Source organism: Excalfactoria chinensis, chromosome 6 (genome assembly GCF_039878825.1).
Source record: "Excalfactoria chinensis isolate bCotChi1 chromosome 6, bCotChi1.hap2, whole genome shotgun sequence".
Taxonomy (NCBI): Eukaryota; Metazoa; Chordata; class Aves; order Galliformes; family Phasianidae; genus Excalfactoria; species Excalfactoria chinensis.
The window spans coordinates 21,306,416-21,330,594 of NC_092830.1; the positions used below are offsets into that span (position 1 = coordinate 21,306,416).

At 39.3% G+C, this 24,179-nt stretch overlaps 1 long non-coding RNA gene across 1 annotated transcript in view; it reads left to right on the forward strand.

The window, feature by feature from the left end:
* LOC140253941 (uncharacterized) overlaps positions 1-23,963 on the forward strand; it is a 115,916-nt gene extending 91,953 nt beyond the window's left edge. Inside the window, exon 3 of the long non-coding RNA XR_011904028.1 lies at positions 23,819-23,963. This is a non-coding gene — a long non-coding RNA (uncharacterized lncRNA). The remainder of the gene's footprint in view (positions 1-23,818) is intronic.
* Positions 23,964-24,179: the final 216 nt, after the last annotated feature.

Genomic DNA, 24,179 nt, shown 5'->3' on the forward strand with positions numbered 1-24,179 from the left:
ATCACCCTGAATAACCAGGAGCCATGCTAGAACTGTCTCTATCTGTATAAATAGTGCTGGAGGCCGGCCTCGTTCCAACAATCTTTTTGTGCTCTGCAGAGTTTCTGAGTGAATACTTACAGCTAAGCATATGTTGACATTTTTGCTGAACAGAGATTGATTCAAATAATGTGCTTAAATGTTCCATGAAACTTAAGCATCTGTTCCAGGTTACACAACATCACAATAGTAGTAAATTAATGAAGTATACTGAGAAGCTGGCTTTAAAGAATACCATGAAGAGTGAGATGAAAGCATCTACAAGTAGAAATTTTCTCTAATAACTGGAAAGAACGGTCACATCAAACATGAAAATATCTTAGGAACTGTGTAAGGGTTGGGGTGACAGACTTCTGAATACAAGTAGGATGTCAACTGCTGGCTTAGATAAGAAAGAAAGAGCTATTTGCCTGCCCAGAACTCCTTTGAAAATGATTGGGAAAGTTTCACTCTGTGAAGCTTCTTGTGTTTTGTAGGAGAAACTAGATGAAATACTGAGTGTGCCATCTTCATCTCTCTAGTTCTCTGATTTTCTGTCAGACTTGAACACCTCTGGCTAATGATTTGTTGTCTTTGAACAGTGCCTTAATAATGTAGGTAAATGCTAGGAAACTGTGTAACTTGCCCAGCTTTTCTGTTTTCTTTTCTCTCAGATGAGAGGAGGAGCCAAGTTGCCCAAAGCCATAAGTGCACTATTGTGCTTCACCAGATGCATAAGTGTGGTGTCCCTGGAATGATTCTTGGACTCCAATGGAATCACTCCAGATTTACACCAGCTTGAGAAGGGAATCAAGTTGTACAGCCCAGCAATCTGTCATTTCATCTAGGGTCTGCCCTTCTTAGTTTAATAACTCAGCCTAAAGCAACCAATCCAAAAAGCAATTAGGAAAATATGTGATCAGCCAGATTTATTTTGTATTAATTTTGTGCATGAGGGAGTTTCTGTGGTTTACCTTTTCCATAGGTGTTAAGAAGCAGGAAGCACATGCATTGCTGGCACCGTGTCCACAATCAAGGGATGAAAATGCTAGTTTGAGAGAATAGATCAGAAAGGGTGGGGGGAATAGTAAAGCACATTCTGAACATCTGATGCCCAGAGGCTGTGCAAGGAACAGATAATGTTTATTTGTTTGCAAAATTTTGATTTGGCTTGAAGTGTTTGACTCTTTAGGTCAACTGAAAAAGTAACACTTCCAAAAGTGAACAAGTGAACATTTTTTTTTTTTTTTTAAATAAAAGAAAAAATATTTCAAATGTCTTAATTTTTTTTTCATCTATACCTGTTTCAGAGTAAACACATTGCCAAATTTAATCTAAATTGGCAAATAATTCAGTCTTTTAACAGAAATCTCTTCACGTCTCCTTTTTTTCATTATTAATGGGATCTAAAATCTTCATGATTCCAGTTCACTGCAGAACAGAACATATTTGGACCCTCTCAAAAAACCATGATAAACACTAGATTCCTGGGTTTGCTTTGTTCCCTCTGCAAAGCCTAACTTCTTTGACTGATAGCAGTTACCTTTAGTTGTAAGTAAATAGCTTATATCTTGAGCCCTCTCAGATCACTGTCAGGACCTTAAAGTGGGTCTATGCCCTGCCAATATATAGCAAGAAGCTCCAGTGCAATGTGTCATCATCTGTCATTCCCTTACCATGAAAGAGGCAAGTTGCTTAGCTTTGTTGATTCAGCTGGAGCTCCTGGGTGGCCCATGTGCTGCTGGTCACAGGTATTGCAGCAGTGCAGAAAAAATCCTGGATTATTGTGCTTCGACTGGTTCCAGGAAGAACGATACATCCTACCAGCCAGCTTGTGATATATAAAACCTATTCTTGGCCACTGGTAGTGTTTTGCCTGCTAGAGGCAGGAGGAGACCAAGAGGATGCTGAAGTGGCAATACCTCAATGAAGAGGAATGTCTCCCTAACTACTGCTCAAGTATATTTCATTTTTGCTTCTGTCCTGGCTTGAACCCACTGCTTTTTATCCAAGAGCTGATTTTTATCAGTTGACGGTATCACAGTTTAATAGCATCAGCTGTGCTACATATGAATAGACAAAGATGGATGTTCTTAACATACTGCTAGCACTATGGCCTCTGATTTTATGTACACAGTATGTAGAGATGGTGGACAAAAACCAATCCCCACATGTCTGGTGAGCAAGGAATTCAATACACTTTGTTTTTCTAGTACTTTTCTAATAAAGAACCCCCTGTCTGTAGGTACTCTGAGCACTTACATATTCTTTAGACCGAGTACCATCCTCCAGGGATTCGTTTTTGGCATTTTCCCTATGAGGAGAGGATAGAAGAGGAGACGGGCTCCTCATCTCTGCAGCAGCCCACTTTGTGTAGGCCAGGATACATTGCACTGTGGAATCTACCTGGCTGCAGGCTTGCTCTCTGACACTGAAGATAAATTTTAAAACACTGCTTGAAAGGAATGAGAAGATTTTTTTTATTTTTTTTTTTTTTCACAGTTTCCACAAAGTACTTTTTCTCCATTTTGTTACTTTCTGCAGAGACAAAGAATTAACAACCTGGAAAAAGCTAATACATTAGAGAAACAAAAGATAAAGGATCCCGTGAAGAACTGGAAGCATTTCCTCTCATATTCTGAAGTTCACTCACCTTCCAGACTGAGTGTAATGCATCAAAGTTGAGCTCCTTGCAAGCCCTGTCTTTGTCATCCTCTTTCTGTTTTCCCACATAGCAGTACTAGTAAATTACTATCCTAAGAGCAAAATAAGTTGCAGCTTTACGCATAGCACAGGCTAGTGCCTGCATAAAGCCATCCCATATCCAGATGAACATCTGCAGAACCCAGTCTCGTTGTGTAGCACAGCGTCATCATGAAGCTCTACCATCCATAAAAAGTGACAAGCATCTCTGGGTTGGTGTCTGACAGCTGGTACCTAAAACATCAGACACTTGTGTCTTAAAGGATTCACCTGCAGGATAGAGCTCTGAAAGGTTAAAAGCATCTCCTTACTCATAGCACCTATTTGTACAGCAGAAGATAAGGAGTTAGTAAAAATCAGTGCTTTGTTACAGCCCATGGATACTATGGTCCAGATAGTCTAGAACAACAGAAACAATGTAGCTGATGAAGGGAACAACTGCTGAACTTTGTACTGGAAATGCTCCTTCATAGTTAGCAGTGAGCGAATCACTGGCACCAGGCTTCCCATAGTCGGTAGGACGGCTCCCTCTGCTGCAGCTGTGGCACAAATCTCAGCTGTGTCAGCCCTGGCTGCTTCGCTTCTGTTAAAGCTCCATTCAGAAAGTAAAACAGGTGCTCCCAGGGAAGGTGAGACAAGAAGGTTCAGGGGAGGACATTTTGTCTTCCCTTTCACCCCACATCCCAGCCTTTGGCAGGGACAAACCAATGTGTAGTGATTACTCTTATCCAAGAGAATCTCAACGACTCGGTACACTGATCACAGTAGTTAAGAAAATGGGAGATAAATGTTTTCACGTACATAGTGCAGAGATTTCTCAATTTTATTTTTAAAAGTGGGTAAAATATGTGACATAAAGAATTCTGGGAGCTGAAACCTGTTCAAAAGAGAACAGAAGGAATTATGAGTGGAGTCTGGCCTTGGATTCCAGAGAAAAGAATCAAATTTCTGACCATAAGCAGATTGCTTCACATCTACAGGATAGGTTAAGTATTCCCTTGGCAAAAGGGAATAGTACAAGGATAAATCCTCATGACTGTGAACTGCTCAGAAACATTGGTGAATGTGGTTTTGAGAAAAAGCCAGCCCACAATAGACCAATCTGGGGCCTCAGTGGTAAAACATTGATTTAAGTATTGACTTAGCCCATTAAAGAACCCAAACCTAACCCTACTGTTGTTTTAACATGATCAGAGTTTGTGAGCAAGCACTAAAAAATATGCATAAAGGATTGTACACTTCACCTAAGAGCATGATAATCCTCTGCAATTTAAAAACAGACATTAATTCTCACACTGATTTTAGTCTATCATATGAATACTCTTGGTCAGATGTATACAAGGATTTAAGAACAAAAGAAGAGGAAATGTGTTCTGTGCCTGATTATTCCATCTTTTTAGTCCTAGTGTCTTGTTGTAAAAACTAGCTGAAAAGGTTAACACTTAATTTCACTGCAAAGTAAATGAAGAGCTGAAAAAGCCCACACTGATAATGATATTTCTGAAACAAAGTTATATTTAGAAACACCATTATTTCAATCAAAACATTTCAGCATCCAGAAAAGAAAACATTTCATGTTTTTCTCTGCCCAGTCTTATCTTGGTTGAAACACTTGGTTGAAAATAAAAAGAAAATGGAAACTGGAGCACAAGGATTCATATAACCATATGGCGGCAGATAAATGCTTTGAAATCTTCTGAAGAACTTCAAAAAAAAAATAAATAAAAAAATAAATAAAAAAAATCTGTACTTGCTACAGCACAAACTCTGAAAACATATTTTAGTTTTCCTGGCAAAGCTGATCACTCTTTTTAAAATATCTAACGTACTCTTATAGAATAGCCATCATCTTCTGCTTCCCAAATGTACCTCAGACTGCAGAGGAGCAAGGTCACCCTCTGCCACCCTACAGCACTGAGCTCAGTTTTGATGCTGGGTCTGCAATAGACTTATGATTATGAAGACTGGCAGCTGACCAGGGGAACCTCAGTGTGGGGATTTGTTGGACAGTGTTGAGAGAGCAGAGCCTTTGAAAATAAAGGATGGAAAGTCTTAGATGAAACTTTTTGACTTCAATTGTTTGTGGAGTGGGAGAGGTTTATGACAGAGGCTGATAAAAGAGAAATAAACAAAAGCCATGTGGTTGCCTTGCTACATCTCTTTGCATCAGCAGAGCTTCTGTGGGAACCGAGGACTAAGCATGATGCCAGCTCCTTGTGACAGTTCTGGATGGAGCCAAAGTCAGGCACACATGTAGAAGTGTACCTCATCTTTCAGTCCATCTATGTGAAAAGTATAGCATGTATCCCTTGGCCTTGCCAGGAACATTTGCAAATAGTTCCAAATCAGTTTTGTAGGAAATGTCCTCTGGAATGCAGAGCTTAGAAGGAGAAAGAGTGTAAGGGGAGCAACTGGTTCCTCTCCTAGGCTACAAACACTGTGTTAGAGACCCCTATCTATACTTAACTTCTGAGGAAGGAAAATGCTGCAGTAGCAGCACATCTCTCAAGCAGGATTGTAGGGCCCAGGACAGAACATTGTGAGAGTGAGGGGAAAAGCACAGTGATCTCACCATGGATCCTATAATGTTATGGGAATTTTTGAGAGGACAAAGAAAAGATGGTTGCAGTCCAAACAAATGATGAGGCCTTGAAAAGAGTTGTCAGTGAGTTATCAGTGGGAATAGTAAGAGGAGTAAAGGGCTGTTGTTTAAGTTTAGGAAAGAAGAAAGATGATGGAGTGGAGGGAAACATCTATAGGTGGGAGGAAGGTAATGGAGGCAAGAAATAAGAACTCTGATTAGGAAGAAAGGGAGAGAAGGATTCTGAGATGTTAAGAGAGGGAGAGAAAAGAGAAAAGTGGGATTTATTGGAGAAAGGGCTGTGTGAAAGCTTCTACGGGGAGGATCTCCTCAGCTAGGCCTGCTAGCTTAAACTGATAACTTCACATGACTGCTGTGCAGACACAAATTTGTGTGGTGCAACCATCAACATATCAGAGTTAAGTCTACAGTGAAAATTTACTGTGTGCATTGGCAATTTACTGTAGCATGACAATGACCTCAATTGGAGCTGTGAGCTCCTGAAGTAGTAAGAATAGTATTTAAGGGAGAAAAATGAATGGTGGAGAGGAAGGTAGAATAAAGTTATGCTTTTGGAGACCTTATAGCAAAGAAATGGGTAAGGCTCGTGCTACTTGTGCTAGTGGTTTTGACACGAAGAGTGGCTAATGAAGCCTTATTTTCTGCTTGAATGCAAGGAGCAGACTTGCTGTTGGACTTGCAAAAGGTCTCTTAGCAATGCTGGTGATTCATGGTAGCAGGGCAGTGGTCTCTTGAGAGCAGTCATGAAATCTGAATTTGCTAACTGGAAATAATGATATTGTGGTGGAAGGCTCTCATCTGTTGCCAGAGACTCTTAGCGGAAGCTTATTCCAAACCATGTTTACCACAGATGTCTCCTCTCCTTTCTCTCACCAGGATCCTTTCCTGGCACATATCGAAGGATCATGTAGTATGCCACTTCTCTTGTCCAAACAACAAAAATTCTGGAAATTCTGACTTTACCCAGAAGAGTTTTGTAGGGGAAATAAATTAACTGTGCTCACTTCAGTAGTGATTAAATGTCAATACTAGTTTTATTTATGTGAAATAGGACTTACTGACAACTAGACCCATCTTTGACCCTTTCCAGCCTCTGCTGGAGTCCATGAGAGTTGGACTTGAGCTTCTTGTTCCTGCAGATGCTAGGAGGTTGTGGAGACATTGTTTGGGACAGACTGTGGGGACAGAGCTCAATTAGAGACTTGGAGAGCAGTACAGAAGGAATGTGAAATGGAATGACAGGCTTCTTTTCTCTACAACTTTTACAAGATGTTCTAGTGTTTTACTAGATTTACTTAGGCAGAGTCAAATTCATGGTGCTTTGAAATGGAAACTATTCTCACAATGTCCCATTTATCCTGTTTTGATCAGCATTGAGACCTAGCAAGAGATTGCTGCCTCTGAAGTTCAAAGTGATTCAGAACAGAACCTGAGAAATATTCCAAATGTTAAAAGTACCTCCTTTTGTGTCTCTAGCACTTATTAATGCCTACCATGGAAAAGCCTGCAAGCCTTGCTCTGACATTGCATGTCAGCAGTATCTTTATAACAGTCCAGTTCTAAAAAATCACATACTACTCTTACTTCCTTAGAAGTTATACCCATTGACTTACAGTGGTTTGTTTCTGTTCCATTGTTTTCTCCCACATCAAAGGAGAAGAGAAATTGGAGAAGGCTTTATACATAGGTTGCTCAGAAAGTAATGCCTCTTATTTACTTCCATGGAAACTGCAACAGATACAAAGAGCACAATAACAGTTTGATAGAGCTAATTCTCAGCTACAAAGCATTATTTTTCAGTGTAGTCTCCACCATTAGCGATGCATTTTCACCAGCCAAGAACAAGAGCCTACATGCTGCATTCGTCAAAACCTGCACCACTGGAGGTGATCCACCGTTGCTGTTGCCACTGCTGAAACAGTGATTTAACTTCTAATGCCATCCCACCAACATCCATCTGATTTTGTGGGCCAATATAGTAAAATAGGAGGCATTACTTTCAGAGCAGGCCTCATATTTTATAGTCAAAAGAAGGAAACTGACTTTGTTTAGTACTGAATTGGTACTCAGAAGAGCAGACTTTGTGTTGCCAGACACAGGGCTATTATATCCTTTTTCACATGGTGTTCTGACTCATATGTTGAGACTATGGATTATTTTTGCTTATCTTTGCTTTACATGGAAGAGCAATTCACATGCTTTTCTCTCACATGGGATTTCCTTATCACTGTATATTAATAGCTTAGCTGATACTCAAACATCTGCTGTATTCGCAAATGTTAGTTTGATATACCAAAGAAAACCAAAATTTCTGTTGATATCCATGATGTACCAAGCTATCATTTTTAAGGATGCTGATTTCTGTCAGCTCAGCTGTCTGCAGTACATGTCTCTGAAGTTGGACACCTCTAGCTTTTATTTTTAATTTCAGTATGTTTGTGAGTCAAGGCTATTGGTAGGGATGATGCTCTGTATTTCTAGGACCAATTAAAACTATATTTGACTGAGAAATATTTTTTGACTCGTTCAAAAAAATATTGACTTTAGGCAAGAATCCCACTCACATCAAGGAGCAACAATGTCTCCACAGATGTAGAGTGTCTTCCAGTTGTTCTTCACTGTCCCTGCACAACAATTTGATCTGTTGATACCTCACAGACTGGAGCCTTGACCCTGTCTCCTTGTGTCTCAGTTACTGTGTTTATCTTCTCTCAAGTGCAGGAATAATAGGAAGATTGGGTTTTCTATCCCTCAAGAAAATTGTAAATTCTGTTATTTTCTCATCTTACTGGGATGAAAAAAGTGAAATCTAGAAAACTGCTACTGAAAATGGAAAAAAGTATGATTAGATTTCTTGAAATATTGTTTCCGTAGTTGAACAATGCTTCTTCACCTTTATCTTTTAAAATGCCCGCACTTCATGGATAGAGATTACATATCAAAACAAAATTACGTTTTAATTAAAAAAAAAGAAAGATAGAAAAAAAGCCACAGTTGCACAACCCTTCACCATACACACACACACACACATGTAGCAATCTTGTTTTCCAGCAAAGTTTGTTCAGAAACAACCTTTAGAACATCACAGATGTTTTGTCCTTAGGACTGGAAGAGAATGACAAGACTGATCAGGGCATGTTCTCCTCCTTCTTTGTAAATTAGTCTCTTCGCTTCAGCTGTGTCTCTGGAGAATCGGGCTGAAGCCTTTGCAAAGCATCCAGCAGAAGGCTGGGTACTGGAGAGGGTGTGGTAGCCTGCAGGGCTCAGAAAATAATCAGCTCATGTCCTGAAGCATGAAATTTGATTATCCTCTCTTTTTCAGACCACATCACTGCAGTTGCATCCATCCATTTAAATACACTCTCTCAGTGTTTTGCTCTGTGGCCCCTGCAACGCTGCTATCTCTCTATGCATTGCATACAATAACCACTCTTTACTTTTATGTCAGAAGCCATTGAAATTCATTGACAGCCTCGGTTCACGTCTCATTAAAAAGAGTGAAAGGATTGCAGGATGAGAGGTTAATTTTCTTCTTTGTAACTGTGTATTTATTATTATTATTTTAGATTAGTGCTTTACTTTTCCAGAGTAAACAAACAAAGCAATGCTTTTCTAGTTTTTGTCCTGTATGTAAACTGGATCTACCACATAGTAGTTTATGGGAACAAGTAAAATGGCATCTAATGCATGGGAAAACAGCTATCAATTTCCTCTGAGTATGTATCAGTTCACTGATGTCTATGCAGCTGTATAACATTTACCAATAGAGGACTTACCCAGGCCTTTGTACAAGGCAACATGAGATGATGATAACCATGTTGCTTTGGAAAACATCCAAGAGAATTTCATGTAGGAGTAAATGAGCATCTGAGTGACATTAGCAAAGACATGTCCAGTTCCCAGCAGGAGAAAAACATGTGTTAACCATAGCCTATAAAGAAAGAAATCCCAGATGCAAGTGCAACAGATCAGCACTTGCAAAACGAAGTGGGAAGGAAGGAGCACCTGAGTGGATGACTGTCTTCAATTTCATCAACCATTTGACAAGAACTGAAAGTGCTTTTGAACAGCAAAGCAGCAACCACAAAGATTTCCATGCAGATGTTAGTGAACTTTGTACTGAAAGCAGTGAATGGAAGCACTTGGAGATGTAAAGAAATGAAAAGCAGGGGCTCTGGAAAAAGAAATATTTTTACTTTTACTCTGCCAGCATGTACCTTACGTGTCGGTAAACCAGTAGTTATTCTTCAATATGATTGCCATCTACTGAAGGCATTAATACAGCTCCATTCCTTTTCAACAGCTTGCAATTTATTAATGCTTTTGTTCTTTCGTGTGATGTTAGCTATTACTACTCAACAAATGTTAGAAATGGAGAATCAAGGAACTTGAAGCCTGTGGTTAAATTCCCAAGCAGAATGCAGCTAAGACTGAGTATTACAATGTGTAACTCAGATGTCAAGCCATAACATGGAACTGCAGCCTTTAATTAGGTGACTGAACTCCCTACACAATAGAAATCAAGTGAGGCATCTAAAATAATCACAGAATCACAGAATCACCAAGGTTGGAAAAGACCTAAAAGATCATCCAGTCCAACCATTCACCTATTACAAATAGCTCCCAAAATGTGTTCTCTAGTCTTCTGTCAGATGCTTAGCACAGTCACACAGAGAGGAATAAGGTTGAAACTCGACTATCCAAAGGAAAGGAGCAAGTCAGAGCTGGCACACTGGGCTGACAGCGTCCATCTGCTTCCTTGCTGTGATGTGCTAGGAGATTCCACCGCGCAGGTCGGAGGATGCTGACAAGAATCCCAAGAACTCTGACACTGTTCTAGCCCTGTGCTGCAGTGAGGGATGATTTTTAATCTCAAATTGTTTGTCTGTGTTAGAAAATAGGTCAACCACAGAAATACTCCAGAATTTCTTCCTAAGTTGCACTCTCTACTCATAGCTCACAGCCCACTGCCTATTCTTTCTGAATGACCTTTCCTTTCTTCCTCTGGTTTGGCTTTGTATTTTCATACTCCACCAGCATGATATGAAAAACCAGGCATTTCATCTTTGGTACATGCCATTAAAAAAGTAAAAATTAAAAATTAAAAAAAATAATAATAAATAATAATAAAAAATCAGTGTTACCTAAAAGCCCCACTTATTGTGTCTCTACCTTCTGTCCAGTGAACTGAAGCTATTATCATTTCAGTGATCCTGCTTAAAACATCTTTGCACTATTTTGTTACATGTTTCTGTGATAAGTAGTAATTCTCCCTCCAAAAAATGTGCAGAAAATTTCTTCTTCACTGTTTCGTTGTGGGACCTGAGATCTGTATAGATTTTATTGGTCATCTTCATTTGAAGGTATGCACTGTCTGCATAAAAGTCCAATCTCTCTCCTTTGTTTTTCAGCATATTTCACTTGGCCTAATATCACCCAAAGATGGATTAAATGTCTCCTTGTGCTTACAAACCAAAATTATTTCCAGTCCATCCACTTGGACAGCTTGCTTGTTTTCTACTTTTTTTCCTATGTACAGATTTTCAAAAACACTTTTCAATACAAAAGAAGAGAAAGAACTAATATTTTAAAATATATCAGCCCTTCTTTTATATGAAGGCTTGTGAAATCACTGTGTTTTTAAACCATTATAGGTGGCTGATATCAGCATAATGCTCAAGTTCATATGGACATAGGTACACAAAACAAATTAATAAATACTGAGGAGATGTAGAACTGTTTTGAAATGTATCTAGACAGCCACAGCAGAGGAGTCGTGTTACTCCCATCCAGGATATTAAAGGGGGTGCTTATGCCTCTAAAGTAAAAGAAAATGATGTCAGAACAAAACGGACCTGAAAAAGAAGTCAGGTCCAGTTGGAAGTTTACAGTTGTTCTCATTGAATTACAAGTGAAGCAAGAAACCAAGGAGGATGTAAATCGAAATATATTCACAGTGTGTGCTGTAATGAGGCAGCTGGTATTGGCACACTGTTCGCTCATCTTTCACTCCCTTATGAGACATTAATTGTGTTGCATGAAACATTATTGCCTGAAAAAAAAAAAAAAAAAAAAGTCAGCCCCACAGTCCTGTTACTGCAGCACAGGGTTCTGGATGTGGCAATGTGTTGGAGGAGTAAAAGCAGGCATCAGTAGCAGCATGTGCAGATCTTATGACAAAGAACAAGCTTGAATGTGATGTTGTTCACCATGATCAGTCAGCGAGAAATTTGTTGTAAAGAAGCCGCTTACCAGAACCAAAGCAGCACTGTGTAAATATCAATGAAATCACTGGCCACCAGCTTGACTTTTCTGAAGTTTTATGGGGTTAGATTACAAGCATGGAAACTTTCATGCATTGAGTATGAAATGGGAGATCATTCTTGTTGTTCCTGGAACACAGCAGAAAAAACATGCTGAGAACTGGAAGAACAACTTAGCAATAAAAAGGTGAATACAACAAATAGTTCCCAGGGCATGAGCTTTCAGCCAATGCAAATTCCTTCCTCATCCCATCTGGTCTGCAAGTAATGGGTGAATGTCTAAATAACCAGATTTTGATCAAGAATACAAAAACTGGAATCTTACTGAGTCCAGATCATATGACTCATATGACTTTATCTACAGAAGGCCTATTGTCACAGAACCCAAGCAGCAAACTCTATTAGTATTCTGAATTAGTTTTGTTCCTGAAACTAAAAAGACCACAATTACCAGAGAAATAATAGCAATATTAGACATTAATATTTCCTCTTGCATGCTGAACAAGATCATGCTGAAGTTTGCTCTTGAGAACCATTTAGATTTCATTCCTGTGGGGCACACTGTCTTGAATCGGTACCATATTCTGACTTGATTCTGGACTTGTATCAGAATGCATCAGTGGCACAAAGCATTTGCTGTGTGGAAGACAGAAGGGCTAAGCAAAGAAACCTGGCATAGACATGTGAAAAATCAATATTAATGACCAGAATTATGTTTATGAGTTATCAGGCTGTAAAAGCCACTTCTCTGAGCACGTCTTACAGACATGTTTGCTGCAGATAACCCAGGCTGCCCCTGACTTGGACAGTAAATGCAAGACTAATCTTTTCCTTTGTATGAAGTCTTCCTCAGCTTTTTTCCCCAAAGTACTGGAATGTGCTTTTCATCAGCATAGGTTGACACGACTTCTCTTTCTATCTGCTTTCAGAGGGTACAGTGAAGTTGGTGTTTTGCTTTTTTTTAATAAATTAACATCCCTGTTCAAAACATTGGAAATCTTAACTGTAACATTCAAAGTTATCATTTGCTTTGGATTCAACCTCTAGATTCCAGTATTGTGGAGTAATATTTGCTATATTAGCAGTACAGGTTTATGTAAATGAAAGCCCATCATGCATATCTAATGGTGAAGTAGATTGTCCCTAATGCAAGATCTTTTAGTTCAAGAAACAAAGTAGGGAAAATCATAGGCTGTAGAATCCAGATTCCCTTGACAGTCCTTGTAGGTCACCACAGATATCTGCTTATTTCTTGTGCATCCTTTTGTATGAAATTAGATGTTTGGTGACACAATGACAATTGCAGTTGTGGGCGCTATCATCTGCCACCTACTAAACAGTAATTAATAAGATCTGCCCTGAACAATACCGCTGGTTTGTCAAATGCTGACATGTGCAACAAATTTTAGAGGGAAGAGACACTCCATCTGGGTCCCACCCGTCCACTGTCCCTCCTCCTTATATCCTCAGCCTACTTAGAAGCATTCCTTTTTCCATTTTCTTTTTCTTTTCTTTTCTCTTTTTCTTCATAGCAAAGATTACTGTGTATAAAAAGTGACCATGAAACATTTTCAGTCTGTTTCCAACAATATCACGGATTTTATTAGTGTGTTATACTTAAAATTATATATTTACAAAAAGTGGGGTTTGCTAGTTTCTGTAGATGCTTCGCAGCTACAAGATTTCTCCGTGCTGCTGAAAGTCAGTGACTGTTTCAGTTTATAAGCGTGGTTTTCATTGTTCAGCATTCACTTCTCTGTGTTTTGTCATATAATTTTGAACTTTCATTATACTGCAGTACTTCAAGAGATACCACCAGCCAGAAGTTGTGGAAAATGCTTGTTCTTCTTAATCTGAGGGAATCACTGTACTGAGAGTGGGCACAAAATGTTCTGTGTGATGCACTATTTTTATGTAGAGTGGTCTAGAAAATAGCGGTCCCATTTCCAGGGTAACTGCTTTCCAGCACTGCCATACATGTATATACAAGTTCTGAATTTTGTTACAGCATGTAAATCTAGATTAAGTTCATCATGTATTAGCATCTAACATCCCAATTAGACAAAGAAATTTCTTGCACTGCAGATGCAGAACTCAGAGGTGTCGGATGCATAATTATCTCATGCAGTACTGTGCTACAGATATCTCAAGCTAACAACGTATGAGCTAGATTCAGTGACTGAAAATACATGACTAAAAGCTATTCTTAAGGACAAATGTAATGAAGGCTTTGAGAACAACAGCCATTTCCTTTACCTCAGTGATTGTGCTCCCTGCTGCATCCAGTGAAGGGTGAAGATTCTCCTTAGCCCTCTTCATATTATTAATATAGTTGTAAGAAAAAACTGTTCTCTTTTATTACAGTGGCCAGGTTGAATTTAAGCTAGGCTTTTGCTGTTCTAATTTTCTGCCTGCATATCCTATCAACTTCTTCGTACTCTTCCCGACTTTCTTGCCCCTTCTCATTCTTTCGCAGGATTAGACACTCCTTTTCTCCTGGAGTTTCAGGTACTACCAAGAGCTATGGCACATAGTATGTAGAAACTGGGCTGCATGCCTGTGCCATTCCCCTGGGGCAACACAAGTGTGATGCTCTGCTGGGCAGAATGTAGTAACTAACTTGTCTCCTTAATGTGATGTATGCTTGGGCCCAAGCTGACAGTTAACGTAACCCTACTGCATAGACATGCCTAGACGCTTTGGAGAAGAAATGAATGTAGGCTGTGTATCCATCTGCAAAGGCAAAAGCGAGTCCAGTTGAAATTCATTCTACATCTGCTCTTAATCATGCTGCAGTGTTTGTCTTTATTAATTTTATCAGCAGTAATTTTATCAGATGAATCCCATGAAGTTGTAGACAATATGTATAATGTCATGGCTGCTTTGTGGGATTTGGAAGCTGCTGATGTTATTGGTTTGGTGCTACTGACCCACTTCTGTGGCATATAAGTCTGTGGAAGCGAATGAAGAGACTTCCTCCCTCCTCCTTCTTAAAAAATAGGTTTAGATAGGAATTAACCATCCTGAATCTGGCCATTTTCAATTAAAGTAAGAAAGTGCCGAGCATGTTTTATATATATATTCACACATATATGTGTATATGAGTGCACATTTTCTGTTTTAGTAGATGTAAATCATAACAAAATTCTGGAAACTTGGCACCTTTCCTTATCCCAAGTCTGGCTCTGTGCCCACTCTGTATATAGAAGGAGTGAAAAGCTTTTTAATTTCTCCAGTCCAATTCATTATGCAGTGGTGCACAAGTTGCCACATGTGTGCTGTTAGGAAGTCTCAGCACAGATGGAAATAGACCTTGTCTGTCACAAGATATAGGTATTTATCACTGGTGATGTTGAGCTTCACACTTGGAGAATGATTAGCTGTCTTGAAGTTCATTTACAAACTGACCAAAGTTGTGAAATGGGGCTGAATGGTTAATGCCTGTTAATTCCTGCATGTCTTTTCAAATAAATTGGAGGTAGGCTAAAGTCAGAATTTTGAATACTACAGATAAGTAAGGCCTCCTGCACTGAGATTTGTAAATTCCCTTCTCACTAGAATAAAAGGAGACTTTTTTACAATTATGTTTTGGATGCATATGGTGTATATAGATTCAGCAGAGTAGGGGTGAAACGGACAGAACTTAATCTGCAGTTTAGTAATGTAAAGAAAACCCTGGCTCCTATATATCAAAACCTTTTACCAGACTCTAATCAGAGCAGCCAAGGACTGTACAAAATGTGGGAAATCCCCAGGAATTATTGTTTCTTATGATACATAAAATTGTACAAAGGGTACAAGTGGCTGGACTGGCTTTTTTTTTTTGCTTTTCAAACTCAACAGTGCTAAGGACTGTAACTTCCTTGACTCCTCTAAGGTGTTAATAGAATATAGAAACATTGAAATATATTGCTTGAAGTTCTGGGAGAAGAGGTTTACAATATTTAACTCTGAAGACTTCTCTGTCTGGGAGAATAACGAACGGAGAAATTTAAGCCCTCATACAGAAGGTCTGCACCATCAGTTAGTATATTAACTGATAGTCTCACTGTTATCAACAGGGAGTTGCACACTGAATCACCTAAGCCACCTTCACAAATATGAGTCAAAATGGTATTTCTGAAAACATCTGGAAATCAATGCAAGTTTTGTGGAGTATGAAGATAAGAGTTACAAATATGTAATGGCATTGGTTACATTTGTTAGCTTAAGAGCATTCTTTGGGATTCTGAATACAGCAGCAAAATCCCTCCATCTATCTTCCTTTATGCTGAAAAAATGCCCTTATTAAGGGACTAAAAATGTCATTGTAATGCTATTCATAACATATACAGTTTGCAGCCTCTCACATCTGTTTTTTGCTCTATGAATCTAATCATCAAGACCCTTATTCACATTTGTCTTCTAGATAATAGGACAGGATACCAAAGGATTCTTGGACTGAAAGGAAATGACAGAGGGTTGGTGTAATGGTCTAATTAAAGATTTCAAAGTCAGAGGAGAAAAATCCAGAATTCTGTGGAGAAGATATGCAGCGCTACCCCATTTTTACTGATACAGGTGCAAATGAAGCCATGTGAACCTTGTACCCAAGGAATATGCCTCTGCCAGATCACCCAGCTTCTGATGAATGGTGTTCTGATGGTGTTCTCAGCCACACATCAAGAAAGATAAAGAACTACTTTGCCCACGAGAAATTCTGAAGAATCCAGGGAGCTTGTGAGAGCAGAAGGCCTGTTCTTTCTTAGGCACTGACAGTCTACATGAGATTGAGTCAGACTGCTTGCCAGCCTGTTAGTTGTCTGACTTTCTTTTGTCAAAGAACTCAGATGATGAGGTAGAATACTGTATGAATACTCAAGTCTGTATACTTTTGAGTATGTATGTTCAGATATGCCTTTCCATAACACTTTTACTGCTAGTACTTAGACAAATGAGTTTTGTAATACTGACAGTCTTAGTGATCTGTATTACTAGGTGGTACTTCATTTGTATTTCAAAATCTGGCAAGGAGAGAGGATTATAGAAAATTTCATTTCATAAATTTTTATTATTATATTATAAATTATGAGACAACATATTTAAACTATTTCATGTACATGTTCAACCAAATGTATATGCTGCATTAGGTGAATGAATATTAATTATTGAGTGAAAACTCATTAATCTAAAAATTGTCCTTATGCAAAAAGACTTTCCCTCAACTAGTTTTCAGGTGTTCCTTACTTTGTTGAAGTTAGCAGATTGCAATGAAACTTCCACTGGAAATTCTGCATGTAGTTTGATATGACATTTGTATAGCATTTGCAAACCAACAGCTAAGTGAACCACGTGGAAAGATATATAAAATGAGAGCGAAACAATCAGGTTCTGTGTGATAAACAGTAGTCAGAGAATACTGGCTGCTTTTGTGGTCTGTGTGAAAGGCAGAATGATCACCAAAAAAAAAAGTTTTGAGCTGCTAGGTTTAATGAGTTAGAGTCATGCTCTGAAGAGGTGGCTGTGGCAAACTCAGACTATTTGTGAACTGACAGAGTGAGGCACTTATAACAGCTGCTTCACTGTCTAAACATTTTGTAGAGATCTTCATGGAAGGGAGTTTTAAATAGACATTTGAAGAATTTTAGGGTCCCTACTTCTTCATGTGGTGAATCTCACTAATAAATAAATAAATGACTGTCTAGGTGTGTGCTTAAAGAAGAGTGAAGATGTGCCAAAATCAGAGATCCAGAATGTAGAATGTATTGGAGCTTAAGTCTGAAAGACCAATTTATCTAGCCTGCTGGCAACTACTTCTTTCTTTATTGGACATCTCAGGTTTAGAGACAGTGATGAGACAGACTAGCTGAATTGTTCTCGCAGCCAAGTGCTTTCTTCTATAACAGACCCCCAAAATATCTTAGACAGGCATGTGATGGGTCCACTTAAGGTCCTGTCCCATAGCAGTGTAAGTACTACAGTAAGACTGTACAACTTTGCACAACCAGAATTCTCACATGCTGTAGAATGTTACTGACTGTGCTCAGTTGAATGATAATGGCCTCTTCTCACTTCGTGGACACAGTTACATTCATTGGCCCTGCAAACCATGTCTTCTAGTGCCTCCATGACTGGCTATGAACCTTGTCGGTATAGTTGATTCTCATTTTTGTTTTGGAACAGTTAGAACATAAATTTTGTTATGACTTTTGTAAGTCTCTACTGCTGTAGCTCAATTTTGTTCTGGTCCTAGGGAAAGCTGACAGTATTATCCTAGAGAACTCTGACTTAGAAATACAAAAGAAAGAACAGGATCTGGCTACATCCTAAATTGTCAGTGGAATATCACTTTTGAGTTTATTCCGATTTTTTGCCTTCTTTCAGCTTCCTTCACTGGGAGTGAACAGGATCGAACCTCCCTGTTTGAATTCTGCTGAAATAGCAGAAGTCTGATAGTACAAATTTTCATCTGAAATCTGGGAAGAAAAGTCTAACTCTGATGTGATGTTAGAAAGCAGCATTCCTTTATTCCTCACTGAATGTACCAGGCAACCTGAGAAGCAAGCACACCCTCTTAGATTCTACATTCTGCATTTGAACAGTTAAGACGTATATGCAGTACATTGGCATACATATTCATTTTTTTCAAGGGCTTGTAAATATATACTTATGTCCCTTCAGGCATGCTCAGAAATATCAAGAGTGTTCGAGTGCCCACTTACTTCATCCCCATTTTTCACCATTATCTTCATCACTGAAACCTTTGACCCACTTTCATCCACTTCTCCCCAGTTTAGAAGATTTCCGTTGCTTATTAGGCCATAGTCAGTCAGTTTTTAAAAACAGTGTATGTGGAATCTGAGGAAAATGTTCTTGCACATTGTGAAGCAAAAGATAAAAGTACTCTGTTATGTTCCCAGTGCAGAATTACTGAGGAAAACAAGACTAATCACCCACTAAAGCTGAAATGGAAAGTTTTATAACTATCACTTACAGATTCCTTTTGATTAACTATTAGTTCTTAAACTGATGTACTAATCCCTGTTGCTAACAACAACCAACCTATCCCAAAATGAAAGCAGATCTGGGGCACAGAGATCTGAATTTCTGGCACTGTGTTGCCTCAGAAAGTGAAGTGGTATAGTGGCATTCTATAAATTATATTAAGGGCAGGATACTGAAACTTATTTCAAGAACTGGATGCTGTCTCAAACTAGAACCTCTGGATTACAAGGAGCTAGATGGAAGAGACCTAGAGCTGAAATCCCATGATCGAATAAGCAGTCCCCCTGTGTACTAGGTACTACATCTATTAATCTTCTGAATCTTCTGTGTGCTGCCTGTCATCCATTCACAAGGTCTCTGGAGATGGTTTGCTTATGATAGAACTGTAGAACAGTTTACACTAAATCTTGTTTGATTATGATTATCGCAAAAGTATAGCGGTATTTCTATAGTTTTCACTGTGCCAAATGGCAGATTCAATAGACCTGAATTCTGCATCCAGCCTTTTTCCTTGCTTCTCAAGTGATTCTGTCAAGCCCATTTACTTTTCCTCTACTTCCCCACTACTAATGGATGAGAATATGGAGTGTTATATTACTGGCAAAGAAGGTGATTTTTTTTTTTCTAGTCTTCTGTATCTGGACTGAAGATTCAGATTCACTCAGAGATGTGATTAGTCAGGTTTTCACAACCTGGCTAAGTCTCTGTCAGTCATGCCCTCACCGACCTAAGACATCATTAAAAAGCAGGAGGCAGCTCCCTGATATTCTGCTACTATCTCATCATTTGAGAGATAGTAGCCTGCATGAATGGCTATGATGAACAGCACACCCCTGCTGCCTGTCACAGTCACATGTTAATCAAGGTACAGTAATTTGTGAGAACATTAATAAATACAAATCACTCTCCAGGGAACTGCGATACCTTATTTTACCTCTTGACAATAACAGGCTTTATTACCTTGCAGGGAGATGCTCCTGTCAGGGCAATCAAGGATGGCCATTTCTAATGAAGACAAATGATCTCCTTCAAAGGAGCTGCGAGCCTTGATTTGGCTTAATGGCTCAGTAGTACAAAGCATGGATTTAATCAGAGCTTCAGCTTCTGTCACACATGGGCCTTGAAGACAGGTAATTGGACGCAGGTGCTAAGTACAACTTAAATGAAATGTCTAGTTAATAAGGATAGTTTGAAACTAGTAAGTTCTCCCCACCCCCTAGCCCTAGACCTTTCAGGGACATGGAGACAGCTAGATGTGCTCAGGCTAGATTTCTCAGCATTGCCTTTCTCACTTCCAGTACTGTGCATCTATTTTAAATATGCTAGATGTCCCAGATGGAGTGATCCTCTTTCAGATAAGATGTCCAACTGAGGGATTATGAGTGTTCAGAATGCTCTCTCTTGTGCTGGAAGAGGCAGTAGAGCTAAAATCTGGACAAAGAACATAGAATCATGGAATGGTTTGGGTTGGAGGGGATTTTAAAGATCATCTAGTTCCAACCCCCCCTGCTGTGGGCTGCCCAGGGCCACATCCAGTCTGGCCTTGAATGCTTGCAGGGATGGAGCATCCACAACTTCTCTGGGCAACCTGTTCCAATGCCTCGCTATCCTCTGAGTAAAAATTTCAACCTTCTATCTAATCTAAATCTCTCCTCTTTTAGTTTAAAATCATTTCCCCTTGTCCTATTACTATCTGCTCATGTAAACACTCTGTTTGGTAAGCTCCCACTGTTGTAGGGCCAGGCAACTATCAGGACTGCCCCTTGACAGCAGGACCACACTTACTAAACCCAAGTCATGATAGGTTCACCTATTTCTGGGAGCATGACGTAGCAGTGATATGTGAAATAGATTTCTCTCAATTACTATTCACTGTGGCAGAACCATTCAAGATTAGTAGCCCTCTAAGGAATCTTTTTTTTAGAGAAGAATTAAAGTCATCCATGACTCAAATTGCTTATTGAACTACTTGGTAACAAAAATTCTTCCTGGCGGCTTCTGCAGCTTTGTCTAGATTTTGGGAAACCAAAGAGGTTTTGGCTTTTCAGATACATTTTGAAATTTGTTGTTTATTTCTTTTTAAATTCTTTTCCCTTCATCTACTTTTTAATTGGGGAAAAAAAGAAGAAGAAAAAGAAGAAGAAAGCCAGCTGTGATTAACAAATAAGAAATGGGACAGTCAAGAACAAATAATTGTATCAAGAAAACACTCAGAAGTGAAGTACTTTTAGATTAGAAGTTAGTGTCCAGTGGATCGGAGTTCTGCTACCTTTCTTCTGCTTTATGGCTTGAATTTCTTCCAAAGATGAGGCAAGTAGCCCCCAAAATGGAGAATTTCCCACTAGTGACAAAACACCAGGCAAAATGTTCAGAGGGCTCTTCAAGTTCACATCAACATCACAGTCATGGATCTAATTGCAATGCAAGTAGCTGCAAAATTACAAAATCTAGATTACTAAATCAAGATAATTGAAATACTGCAAGCAGTAGAGATTCAGCAGCATGGTCTGTATCACAAACTGATCAAGACTGGCTGGCGAATGAGCAAATTGAGTGTGTCAGCTGTGATCATGTCTGCAGAGGAGAGCAGCAGTGTTCTGTAAGTGGCAGAGGTTTATGTTTCCAAGGTAGCAATTCACACGGTCACTTTCTATTCATGTGTATATGTAGGGTTTGGCATGGACAGGCATGACGAAAAGTGATGATGGGTGGGAGAGAAGGAAGATTTGATTCTGTACTGGAAGGAGAGGGGTTAGAGTGTGTATCTGGCCTTTTCAAGGTTGGTGATTTCTGTGTACCTGTGTCAAAGCAATATGTTTATGGCAGATAGAGAAAGTTATTCTGTCAGAGGCAGAGCACTGGAAATGCTCTGATACTGTCAGTGATCCAGCTGAAGTAAACAAGACACTTCCTGAGTAAGACTGGAGTTTGTGATAACTGTAAAAATCATGTTTGGTGATGGAGGAAAAATGGTAGAGAAACCCCAGGCTGGGACCACAGTTTATCTCTACTCCTTGCAAAGCAAAACTGACACAACTGTAATCAGAGCTATTATTCATGGAGCCATGAATGATTTATGTGTGTTCAGTGTGCAGTTATGACCTGTTTTCAACATATACCCACAACCCTTAGTGACAACTCACACTTTAATAGTGAGGAGATTCTCTCTGTAGATTGAATGTTGGTGTTGGTAGGCCAGGAGGCAAATGTAATACTAACAACTAAAGAAGACAGGAGGCAAGACCGGGATGACCTGATGAGTCTCAGAGCTCACAAATGAGTCTAACGTTCTATCTGATACACCCCGTGGCTGGTGTCAGCTTGCCTGCACACCAAATAGTGAGAAGATTCTGCTGTGTCCCCTTGGTTGATGTGCATGCTGCACGGAGCAATATGCACACTGTTCCCAGTTACTCTGGACAAACAGTCTTTGCTATTCTTATCAAAAAGGAGCTCTTCATTACAATGTCATTTGGGAGCACTGGTGCTATAGAAATGAGCAACTTTGCTTCCCCAGGAGCAGCATTACAGAAACAAGGCACTAGACCAGAGGTTCATTTATACTGAGTGGGATTCACTTCCCAGCTCTGGGAATTGTTCACCACGAGGCCAAGTCATTTTGTCTCAGATTGTATTTCAGTGTCTGTGAAAAGCCAGGGATAATGCTACCAGTCTCTCTGGAGAGAAATGATTTGAGGCCCTCCATTAAAGGTACTATACAGGCCCAGGCTGCCATTGTCAAGCCAGTCCCAACAATACTTCATGGAATGTGTGCCTTTTGTGTCTGTTCTGAAGCCATGGGGAACAATGCCTTTTCAGGACAATAGATGTCTGCAATTCATGGTGAATTTTCTTCTCTCATTAAAATCCATTCATTTCCAGTACAGCCTCTTCATTCTCAAACATACATCTTGGATATTTGTCAACTTCTATTCATCCTATTTAGTCTGGGCAGCTAATCTATTGGAGACTGAACATTTCCTCTGATGGCAGTCTTCAGAGTGCTATTCTGCCAACTCGGATGCATTGAGGAGAGCCTCTTGGCAAGCTGGCACATTCTTGGAAGCACACATATTTGAGTAGTGAGACCTCAGGCATTTCTGCTGTGCAAGAAATCAGTGCTCAGCACTTGGTAAAACTCAGAAGTGAGCCACACAGTGGCACAAACTTCCTTCTTGTGTATGTTATTATACTCCTGCTTGTTCTGACAGGTATTTCAGGTAGAGGAGAGAGAGAAAGTGGTGTTAGCTTTACCAAGTACAAGGAGCAGAGTCCATTTGGATCAAACTACCCAACAGCAGTGAGATCATTGCAGTTTTGGCTGAATATCAGTTCAGCAGTGCTTCAACCACTGACATAAATAAGGGCTCTGTCCTAAGCTCCTTATGTTAGCCGTTTTGCTCTGCCGTCTTTTACAGAGAAAAACACCGCTTGCAGTTGGCACTTAAGCAAGAAGCTTTTGCTGCCCGAGTTCCAGCGATCCTCGATAGCCTGGTGACATCTGGTGGGAACTGGAAGAATCACACAAACTTTATGCTCTCTGCCGTGTGAGTTCTGCAAGACAAGAATTCTCACCGGACTAGAGCTATGAAAAAAATAACGAAATATAAACTAAAGGAGATTTGGGTTTGCATTTTTGCAGTGAAAAAACTAAAAAAATAAAAATCAATGGCAGGCATTTTCAAGAGGTTTAAATGAAATGTTCTCTTTCTAGCAGAAAAAGTTAGGCAATAACAAAAATGGGTTTTTCAAAATAAATGTACAGTTCCCCTCAGTTTTGGGTAATTTATAAATCAATTTTTAAAAGATTTCCACAAGAAACAGGTAAACCAAAGCCATGATGAATTTCTATTGATTTTATATGCAGAATCACAAGAGTACAAAATAAAAAACACAATGCTATAATGGTGCTGTAATGGAACACAGTATAGTTTAAATATCCAAAAGCTTGAACTTTCTGAAGGGAGTGATTGTAGGAATAGTGAAATTAATGACAAATTCAGACTAATTCTGTTTTAATTATCTTACTGGGTCTGTATGCAGGTGTATGTGTGTCAGTCTTCCATATTAACAAACAAAGATAAAATTTTCTTCCAGTAACTTTTAGGTGTTGGAATGGTATATACCCTAAAAGACCAATAGTCAAAGGATTTCCTGCATTTGCCAAGGGCTTTGTGAGATTTTTGATAAAGGGAAAAGAGTCTGAAATGCTATCAGTCAATATCTTCACTTCCCCACCCCTTTTTAGGACATTATAATGGTAAATAATGGATGCAGAAGGAGGAAACAGCTAAGATGGCAGTCAGAGTTTCTGGAAGTGGCCATGAAGGCTATGCTACAGTTCCAGCCACTACTGAGAATCCAGCATTTGGATACACAGGAGTTCCTGAAATTCAAGACTTCTGGAAGAATCCTGAGCTGAGACCTTAAAGTCACTGGTAAGTCTGATGAATCACAGACCATTGCTTGAACCTATTTGCCATTCTATACTTGGGTAAATAAGAGTTAGTCTTCAGGACAAAGCAGCTTTTCAGAGTGAAATCTGTCAAGTCTGAAGCAGATCTCTACTTAGCTATGTTGGGGAAAGCCTCACTCTAAGGCTTCAGGTT